This window comes from Otolemur garnettii, unplaced genomic scaffold, assembly GCF_000181295.1.
Source record: "Otolemur garnettii isolate 467f Iridium unplaced genomic scaffold, OtoGar3 scaffold00008, whole genome shotgun sequence".
Taxonomy (NCBI): Eukaryota; Metazoa; Chordata; class Mammalia; order Primates; family Galagidae; genus Otolemur; species Otolemur garnettii.
In genome coordinates, this window is record NW_003852403.1 from 32926384 (window position 1) to 32938142 (window position 11759).

Genomic DNA, 11759 nt, shown 5'->3' on the forward strand with positions numbered 1-11759 from the left:
AAAATTACCTCTAGATTGTCTGTAGCTTAAATAACAAGAATAAGCAGCTTTCTTTATATAGGAAACCTATGAATCTGATTGCCTCGAAAGTTCATAGAGGAAGAATAGGCTGATGCTTTTAAGAGGAAAATAATTTCTCTGTTTTGCACACAGCCCTGCACATCTAAGGGGCAGTATCTCGGGCCAAGTTTTCACAGCAATCAGCAGGAAAGCAGACAGGTTTTCCTGTCCCTTCCCAGTGGTGCAGTTACAGTATTGAAGAGCTGCCACTGAGCAGAGCTGCCAGGACTATAAAGAGGACTTCTGTTATCTGACCAACGCCAGAGCCAGGAATGACCATCTTGGTTCCTATACAATGACTAAGGCATCCCTCTAAGGGGCTGTGCTCCAGTGAGCTGGAAGCATGCACATTTGACAGGGGACACACCCAGCATTCAGAGAGAACAGGAAGCAACTGAATTCATCACCACAAGGAATGGAGCATAATAATCCAGAGCCAGTTAGCCTATACAAAAAGTACGACTCTTCCCTCCTAATACTGGCTAACTTTTGCAGAGACCCACTATCAGAAAGGCTAACGACAGTTTTCTGCCTGCTTACTCTCTGCCAGTCTGAGCCTGAATGCTTTGTTGAAGCATCACAATCACAAACACAGGCCCAATCCCTTTGCCATATTTATGTCCAATCTCTTTAGCTGGCGGAAATGCCCTTTGTGGGTGCTCAAGGACAAATGGCATTAAAGCCTATTATGCAGCTTTTCATATAAGAAGACTTAATGTGTCAGCTGCATTTTAATCTAAGGATTATATGCTTACCCTGGAAAATTCCTTTTAGAAACATCAATAAGGATTTTTTTTTCCTAGAACTCTTATTTTTTAAGACAAGGTCCAAATATCATTTATAAATTTATTGGTATTTTAGCACCTAAAATAAAAGCCTTTAGAGGAGAAAAAGAGGCAGCTGCTGCAGAGTTAACAAGAAAGCCAAGATCTCTGCTGAGACCATCTAAATATATATCATGCCTTAAAAAATAAAAGAACACCACGCTAATGCCTTCCACTGCAGGTATGGGTGTAGCAAAAGCTAACACTACAAATCCTGACCTGAATTTTAAGAATTCTATATTGACTTCCAGTTATAGACAGCGAATGAACACACACATTTAGCTCTTCTCCCTCCTAAAACCCCAATACAGCACCACATTTCTTTTTAAAGGTATAAATCCACACGGACAAAGATAAAAGGAGCAAAAATTAAAATACTGAACTTTTTAAAGTTCGAAAGTCTTCCAATTTGTGAAGCCCCATTCTTAATCATGAACAGATATTCAAACAAGTAAAGCATCTAACAAGAAAGATAGAAATAAATGGGGAAAGAAGCACCTTAGAAATTATGCATAAAAAGAAAGTTTCAGAAAGGAAAAAAACCATTACCTCCTCAGAGAGCTGAGAAAAAAATAGTATTATGAAATAACAGGACTCCATAAAATAAAAGCATTCAGAGACAACAACAATAAAAAAAGAACTGTCCAAAAATGAAAACAGGATAACAAACATGGAAAATGTAATAGGAAGGTTAGAAGATAAATTCAGAAAATATCCTAAGAATACAGTTTAAATGCAGGGGAGGAAAATAAAAGATAAGACATACGACAAGTAAGTCCATGTCTAAAAGGAATTCTAGAAAGAAAGAACAGAGAAAATAAAAGGGTTAAAAATCAATAATGATATACTTCAAGAAAATTTCTAAAACTTGAAGGATGTGTTTCCAAGTAATGAAAACAGACCCCCACCAAAAAATATTATCATGGCTCGGCGCCTATAGCTCAACCGGCTAAGGCGCCAGCCACGTACACCTAAGGTGGCGGGTTCGAATCCCCAGCCTGGACCCGCCAAAACAACAATGACGGCTGCAACCAAAAAATAGCCGGGCGTTGTGGCGGGCGCCTGTGGTCCCAGCTACTTGGGAGGCGGAGGCAGGAGACTCACTTGAGCCCAGGAGTTGGAGGTTGCTGTGAGCTGTAATGCCACGGCACTCTACCCAGGGGGACAGCTTGAGGCTCTGTCTCAAAAAAAAATAAAAAATAAAAAAATAAATATTATCATAACATTTAAGAACACTGAAGATAAAAGAACTAAAAACTCAAAAGAAAAACTCTGGCCATCAACAGCAGATGTCAGAAAATAAATAACAATGCCTTCTCTCTATTCTACAGCTCAGTGATTTCCAACCTAGGACTCTACTTGCAGCCAGGCTGTAATTTAAATGCAAACGCAACATTCTTAGATATGTAACAACTCAAAAAAGTCTTACCTCCTGTGTGCAAAAATTGCTTGTTAAGATGTTTCTATGAAAATGTTCTCTGCCAAGATAAGTAAACCAAGAACCAAAACAATATGGGATGAAGGAAACAAGGAAGCCAATGCAGGAACAAGATACAAGAACTTCCCAGAATGGTACTGAAGAGAACCCCAACATGGGGTTCATAGCAGGCCTGGAAAGCAAGGCATCTAGACCAGAGCAAAGCATAAGACTCAGGATGAGATCTCTCCAAGATGTAACTGTCTTAAGATATTAAGAGGAGATTCACATGGAAAGCTATTTAGGCACACAGAAAACTTAAATTTTAAAAAACAAGACAACTAACTAGTAAGTCCAAGGAAAACAGAACTTATGTGCAGAACAGTTAAAGTAAACAAATTATAGTACTATATTATACAGTGCACCTGTGAAACTTGTTGACATAGTATAACGTAAATTCCAGATAAATGGGGGAAGAAAAAGAACCATGTGTAATGAGGACTCAAGTATTTCACAAGAGGCCTTGTACAACTATATAACCCTTTAAAAAGCAAAGAGGAAGGACTGAAATAAAAAACAAAACCTAAAATTACAAAGGAGATGACTATTACAATCTACACCTAATATTTCTTTAATATAGCACCTGACAACTTATAAATTACTACACAAGTGTCTAATGATTTAACGTTCACCACAATTCTGAAAGTGAGGATTAGAGAAGAGGAAACTAGCTCCGGGAAATTAAGTTAACCTGATCAAAGTGGCAGAGACCAACAAGGCGGCGAAGGCAGGACTAGAAACAGCATGGCCTGCACAAGGTGAGTCTGGGGGTTGCATCATGGTTGACATTAACCATGTGGGGTGAGTCTGGTCCAAAACTCCAAGGTGAGTTTCGGAGCTCAGTGGTTCTCAAACTTGAGCTTGCACAGGAATCACGTGAAGTTCCACTCACAGGAACGATGTGAAATAGTCAAATTCACGGAAACAGAAAGTAGGATGATGCTGGCCAGGAGTTGGGGGAGGGAGAGGAGGAGAGTTGTCTGACAGGTGCAGAGCTTCGGATCTGCACGGGGAAGACGTGCTGGGAGTCTGCTGTCAACAGCGTCAACGTGCTGCCCATCACTGAACTGCACACACAGGGTTCAGATGGTAAAGTTTATGATGTGTATTTTTTACCACAATTTAAAAAAAAGAAGAATCACCTGCAAGGTTTATTAAAACACTGATTGCTAGACCCTATCCCCAGGGTTTTAATTCAGTAGGTCTGAGTGGTACCTAAGAACTTCCTCTCCCAACAAATTACCTGACACCACTATCCCAGGGAGCAGATTTTAACCACCACTGCTCTAGTTCAAATATTCTCAATCCTGTGCACAGTAACCTCACCTGAAACCCTAGACCAAGCAAACAAGAATGCAAGGGGAGGGGAGTTACATAACTGGACATATAGTGCTTTCAAATCCTTCAGCTTGATTCTAATGAGAGCCCCTGGCCTAAACACTGGCCCAGGCCAGTCAACAACAGTACAGTGTTGTGACAAGGAGCGGGCCTGTGGCCCCTCAGCCACACCCTGGCTTTGCCTCAATTTCCTCATCTACAGAACAATGATCACAGTTGCTGAGAATAAACAGGATAATCAACAAAAGAACTCAGGGCAGTGCCTACCACATAATGAATAATAATGTTATTACTTTTCTTGCGGAGTTACAGGAAATAAGGTTGACCCTGTTTTCTCAGATATAAAATGGGGTCAGGTTAAAGCCAGTGAAGACACTATTAATATTCAATCCCAGACTACTTATCAAGGCAAAAGGCACCCAGGGGGATGAGAACAAAGTAAGTGAGATTAAATCTAAGAACCTATGATGATTCCCACAAATATTTAGCAAACTTAGGCTTGTTTCTACAGAATTATAACTAATCCTTTTGCTGTCTGATTAGGGGCTGTTATATGCACTAAAAATATCATTGTAAAACCAGGTGTTGGAATCAACGTTCAAACTCCACCACTACTTCCATCTACAACAACAAAAACAATGAGTGTGCTCAGGAAGAAGGCAATGTAAGACCCACAGAGAAATTCCTGAAGACACCGACACAGTAAACAATGTCTCATCAAAAGAAATTGAAAGTGAACACAAAGGCATAGTTCATTCAAAAATCCTGAGCGCCTCCCACATGGGATGCAACGGCCATGGGGGAGGACATGGCCACATGGAGGGCAAAGGCCACGGGGGAGGACACAGCCACAGCAGAGGCAGAGCGTGGCAGGCAGTGGAGCGGGTGGGTCTGGCCACACAGCAAAGTCTGTGAATAATGAATCGCAGGCACCAGTTTCCTCAAAGGCACTGCAGGGAGAGTCTAACTTATGTTTTCTGGTAAGTGTTTCCTTGCCTTCATAGCTGCACATTGTGGGAGGGTATCATGGATTACCTGTTACAGAAATACTAAAAGCTTCCGCTGTCTTTAGTCTACAGTAAACACACAAAAAATCATTGTCGTTGTCCTCAGAAAGCAACAAGACCCTCCCTAGATGTCTGGGCAATATGTATCACGCTCAAGGAAAACTCTGCCTTCGTTAAGTCATTTGAATAATTTCCCCACAAAAGAGTCTAAGCGCTTGTGAGAAAATATTCTCAATGAGGAAACAGTGTCTATTTGCTGGCAGAACTGGCCACCGGCCCTGAGAACAGCTCTCTCCAACAGCCAGCCTCTCAGTCAGTAATTAGGTTCTCATGCCATATTGACACGTTCAATCACCTCCTGACCGCAGAAACGTGTGTTTCCTCTATAGCACAGAATACTGGACCAGACCCAATGATCAGAAACCATTTTCCTAAGTGAGGACCAACCTTGGACATGAGTAACAATCCCAAGGGGACATGCCCACCAGATGGGAGCAATGCCAGCCAGTGTGGCTTTCCTGGGGGCATGATCCCCTATTCGGGGACAGGGGGCACTGTCCATGTAGGAAGCTAGGGATCAGCTTTCGGTAGGATACAGAAACACTGCCATTTCATACGCTTACTGCCACGAAGCAGGCCTGCTTTGGGGTGGTTTTTCCCTCTCTGCTTCCTTGATTTATTAATCCAAATGCCCACAATCATGACACAGAAGCAAGTATGAGGACAGGAAAATGCACAGGACAGAGTCCTCTGCTGAAAGGCTATTTTAAAGGTTAACAAAATAACCACTGCCCTGCAAATGCCCACCAATTTGATCCTTCTCAGAACCCTATAAGGTAAACACTTTCATCTCCATTGTACATTGGAGGAAATGAGCTAAGACGTTTAGAAATTTGTCAAAAGCTCAGGCAAGCTAGTCATGGAACCCAGTCTGGCCCCAGAATCTCAGAAGATAGACACTTCTTGTTCTATCAAGCTATATATTTATATAGACTTCAGTACTTTTCTCCTTTCTGAAAACATAACTTTTGAGAGACAGATAAAATAAATCCTAATTAGTTCGTCTTATAATAAATAACACTCCAGAGGCTGGAGTTCTTGACAAGATCATTCCGTATTATGTAGAACAGAATTCATTTTTTCCAATGCCACAGGACAAATGATTTGGCCTATCATCAAATTTGGTTCAGAAAATTTTATTTTTAACTCAAAGAGGTAAGCCTTCTTTTTTCCACCTTTCTACGGCAAACAACTACAATATTTATGTTCCCAGTCTTCTCAATTATCATCTTCTGTCTAAATGTAAACTAGATAGAATAACTAAAATAGGCCGGCACGGTGGCTCACGCCCATAATCCTAGCACTCTGGAAGGCTGAAGTAGGTGAACTGCTTGAGCTCAGGAATTGAGACCAGCCTGAGCAAGAGTGAGACCCCGCCTCTACTAAAAATTGAAAAACCAGCCAGGCATTGTGGTGGGTACCTGTAGTCCCAGCTACTAGGAAGGCTGAGGCAAGAGGATAGGTTGAGCCCAAGAGTCAGAGGTTGCTGTGATCTGATGCCACAGAACTTTAGCCAGGGTGACAGAGATTTCATCTCAAAAAAAAAAAGAAAAGAAAATTACTAAAATAAAGAACAGGATTGAATTTTTTGAGACATTTTAAAATCCAGAAGTAGAAGACACAAATGGATACAAATCATTTCTTCCTCCTTCCAAAGATCCACTACACCTTTATTAATTTGGGCAGTAAAACAAACCAGTTTGGAGTTTTAATCACATCCATGAAACTAGCCATTGTGCCGCTAACACTCCTTCTCTGTGGTGGCTCCAAGAGCCTAAGATTTCAGAAGATAATTAGGGATCACCCAGATGACCGCCTCAAAAGGTGGCCAGGCGCACTCCCTTGGATGTGTGACAGCTCCTAAGTTGATGTGTGAACACGACCAGGGCTTCATGCATTTGAGCATCTTGCGATTATTGCACAGCCAAACAACGTCGGATCTCACTTCCTAAAACACCTCTCAAGCTGAAAGAGTAGCCTCTCTGGCTCATGATGGCTCAATAGTGACTTGACTGTGTTTCTTCTGAACACGGTAGGGGTGCTGAACAGGCAGTTACTTCCAGCCCAAGTGTCCATATACAAAACAGCACATACAAAAATGTTAACTATGTTAAAATGATGTTAAACAAAGTTTCAAATTTTCTAAAGAAATGAAAAAAAAAATCTGTATTTTCTATGGTCACTATAATACCCCTATAACGTTCTATTAAAATGAAACAAACTTTTTATTTACCACTTTGAATAAGCAAACAGATAAGCATACCAATGTAGATAGATTGTTAATTTGTTAAGCTATAGTCCAAACTTCATTAACTTAGTTTGCTGTTGTTTCTGTTGAGGTTTTTTTTCTTATTTATTAGTAAAGTAGCATAAGACTGGCAGTCCACTCAGCTTGGTTTGGTAAGCACTTCAAAGGCCACTGGCCCTTCTCCAGATGTGGCTGCCTTCAGATACTTAGGACCTTTAAAACTGGCTGAGAGAATGAAGGCAGCCCACGAAAAGTGCCAGGAACAGATTGCCAAGAGACACAGTTTCCACTTCTAAGTCTGAATCTAGTCAAAATTAAGATTTTTTGAGTAACAAATAAATGAGATCATATCTCAAATAAAAATAAGATGAAACTGTAGTAATCTGTGTGTACATCACACCGCATACTTCTCATACTGAAGTAACCATTAGACCATGTAGAATAGTGTTTATAAATTTATAAAACAAAGGTAGCTGCCGTCTTAGTTTTAAATTGAGGATCTGGCTCTTCCCTAAGCAGCCTGAGGTGATCTGTGAAAATGGTTCACTATTCACTTGACCCAGAAAACCCCACAAAGTCACTCAGGTCAAGAAGTTCAAATCTTCCCGTTCACTTTAAGAACACATGTGAAACTGCCAGGCCATCAAGGGTATGCATATACGAAAAGCCACCAAGTATCTGAAAGCTGTCCCTTTAAAGGAACACAGTGTACCATTCCAACATTACCAAGGTAGAGTTAGCAGGTGTGCCCAGGCCAAACAGTGGGGCTGGTCATAGGGTGGGTGGACCAAAAAGAATGCTGAATTTCTGCTGCACGTGCTTAAAAATGCAGAGAGTAATGCTGAACTTAAGGGTTCAGATGTAGATTCTCTGGTCATTGAGCATATCCAGGTGAACAAAGCACCCAAGATGCATTGCCAAACTCATAGAGGTCATGGTCCAGTTAACCCATACGCAAGCTCCCCCACCACATCGAGATGATCCTTACTGAAAAAGAACAAACTGTTCCCAAACCAGAAGAGGAGGCAACACAGAGGACAAAGATACTCCAGAAGAAACTAAAGAAACAAAGAGTTAGGGCACAAGAATAGATACAACGTAAGATAAATGCAAATACAATTAAATAAGTAAGTAAAGGATAAGGCAATTCTATTTCCCTATTACACTTCTGCTTTGATTTACAGAAAGCACAATACTAGATTGGAAATTCAAGTTCACAGAAGCCTCTTTTAAATTCCCCAAGAACAAGAACCATTTCTGATTATCACCATTTTACTCCTGAAACACAATAAGCGCTCTGTAAATATTTGCTGTATGAAAGAAGACATTAACACTAAATTTAGTGGGCTCAGACTATTACTTGACTACAGAGGTTAGGATTACTGTCCTTGGTTTTACGAAGTAAAGCATGAGTTGGCAAACTTTTTTGAAAAGGCCCAGATGGTAAATATTTTAGGCTTTGTGGACCACATGGTCACTGTTGTCACAACTCGACCCAGGATTCCTTTGCAACTATTTAACTCTGCTGTTACAGCACCATATAAACAAATAAATACGACTGTTTTTAAATAAAGCTTTATTCACAAAAAAAACAGAATTTGTCCATAAAAACATCCAAATCCCCTGAAGAATTCTTTCTTATAATGAACATTCTATTCCCTAATGGTTGCTAAGTCCAGCCAGACATGATTTGTTGGGTCAAAACTTGGGGAGGGGATACGTCCTCATTCTCTGCAGTGCCCACTGCTCGTGAGTTAATTTCTGTCCTGATACCAGTTTATCCCATGGAAGCCTTTGAATTTACATCCCTGAATTCTCAATGTAACTGGTCTCCAGGGATGCGGCCTGTGTCCACGCCTGTGAGTCTGTGACCACAACAAGAGCTCCTCACACCCAAGTTTGCAGCTTTCAACTCTTTGCCCCTCATCTAACACTTAATATCAACACCTAATGAACTTTCAATATTCATTAACTGTTCTGCACATATCAAACGATAGTGGGGCTGTAGGGGGAATAATAATGGCTGAGAAGGGGATGCAGGAAACATGTGCCAGCAGGGAACAGAGAGAAAAGGGACATGGAGAGTCATAGGAAGAGCAGCAAGAATCGCTGGGGCCTGAAGACACCACACACGCATCTCCCCAGAGTGTCTCAATCTTCTACCTGCTGTCTGGATTCACATCACAGCAGAAGTTGGGCACAGCCTGGGACTACCTGCACTGTAATCACGATAATCAAACCTTATTCAATCCCTATTTCTGCTGGAGGGTGCCCTGGATGGGTAAAGCCAAAAATGTACCCATGTTGATTCTGCTAGTAAATGGTTATTTTCTCACACAATGGAATGCTCTATAGTAATGAAATGAATGACCGATAGCTACATGCAACAATTGGAGGAATCTTTCTAGCACGTTACTGAATGAGAGAAGCCCCACACAAAAGAGTACAATCTGCATTCTACCTTCCACACGTGTGCGTGCAGGCAGACAAGAGACAGGCAAAACAAATAACGCTGCTAGAAGTCAAGACAGAATCATCCATGGAGTGGGATGTAGTTGACCCTTGAACTGTGCATTAAACTGTGAGGGACCGTTTATATGAAGATTTTTTTCAATAAAAACATTGGTGGCGGCACCTGTTGCTCAGTGGGCAGGGTACAGGCCACATACACCGAGGCTGGCAGGTTCAAACCCAGCTGGGGCCAGCTAAAATAAACAACGACAGCTGCAACAAAAAAATAGCCAGGCTTAATGATAGGCACCTGTAGTCCCAGCTACTTGGGAGGCGGAGGCAAGAAAATCACTTAAGCCCAAGACTTTGAGGTTGCTGTGAGCTGTGAAGCCACAGCACTCTACTGAGGGCAACATAGTGAGACTGTCTCAAAAATAAATAAATAAATTGGAAAATCTGCAACAATTTGAAAAAAACTCACAGATGAACCACATAGCCTAGAAACAAGAAAAAAATTAAGAAAAAGTTAGGTATGTCCTGAATGCATAAAATATACGTAGTTTTGTATCGACTGTTCATGTTATCAGTAAGGCTTCTAGTCAAAAGCAGGCTATTTGTAGTTAAGTTTTGGGGGAGTAAAAGTTATACTCAGGCTTTCCACTGCATGGAGAGACCCCTGATTTGTTCAAAGGTCAACTGCCGTGCCTAGAGGGAGCCATGAGGCGGTGCGGGTAATGTTCTGTCACCTGGATGTTTTGTTGGTAAACCTGTATCAGCTAAATACTTACGTTTCAGTTATGTATGTTCCACTTCAACAGAAAGTTTTTAAAAAGGACCCTGTATCTAAAGTGGTCTAGGGCTGGGCAGGTCCCACACTCCTTCCCTTCACTCATCCTTCAAAGCCCTTTCACCCTCCTCATTTTTTCAAAGCATGAACAAACAGGCCAGAGAGGAAAAGAATAACCTTAACCATTCAGAGCTACCTATGACTTAAAACACAGCTCCTTCTGAATGTCAGTATATTTCAAAGAGTCTTTACTTTCATCACTAACCTTTTGTTCTAAATCAGAAATGAGAGTGTAAGAAGCCACTGCTGCCTTAAATATCTTACTTAAATAGACTTCTTTTAAAATATGCCTTCAATAGCCAACTCTCACTCATAAGCATTTCTATAAAGAAATGCTTAGATACACAGGGACCCCAAGAAGATACCGTAAAGAAACTGTAACTGAGATCATAATGTAGAACAGTCCACAGCCACCTTGCAAGATCACAGGTAACTGATTGTGTAATTAGCTACAATGTATAATGGCTTACAACTATAATCACAGCTAAACACATCTTTGAGATTTTATGTAAAGTGTCAATTCCAGAAGTCAAATTACGGGGCTTGGAATCATTTTTAATCTCTCTAGTGTTGATTTTAATATATTAACTTCAACTTCAAATTACCACTCATATTCTTTCCATATTCTCCTATAAGATTAGGTTTAAAAAAAAAAAAATCAGTTAAGACTCTTGATCCCGTTAGAGCACAGCTGCTGGGCTACCTGTGAATGCTAATCGGGGAGAAGGCAAGGGTGGTAATCAGATTCACTGACTAACCACCCACGTCAGCCATGGGGTAGGAGGCCTGCAGGGAATGAAGAAGGTGCGGTACCTCCTCTCTCTTACAAATCCCAGGCTTTATATTCAGAAGTTCCTCTCACCAAACAGATTCATACTGCTTATCTAGCCACTAAGTAGTCACTGTTTGGAATGTTTTATAAATCGGACTTATTTCTATCAACTATAAAAGGGGGCATAGTTCAAAGTTTACACTTTTTCATAGGAAAGTGTAACCGTTTAATTAAATGATTGGATGCCACATAGTTGATGACGGTTGTAAAACGTCTTTAAGAGGAGAACATCCTTATTGGTAAGAGCTGTATTCCCCAAGAATTTAGGAGAACTTGCCATGGTGTCATACTTTCACATGTTTTGGCAAAAAAAATACAAACCCACCTGTAAACACAAAACGTGGCAAATGCTAACAACTGCTAAAACTAAGCCGTGGACGGACAGAAATCCATTGTATGTTCTTTTAACTCTTCACTGAGTTCGAAAATATTTCATAACAAAAAAGAGGTACAGAAATCTTCACTCATAAATTGAAATCATTTCCACTCAGATCAGGAACTAGGCAAGGGTGCCCATTGTCTCCATTGCTCTTTAACATTGTAATGGAAGTTTTAGCCATCGCAATTAGGGAAGAAAAGGCAATTAAGGGCATCCATATAGGGTCAGAAGAGATT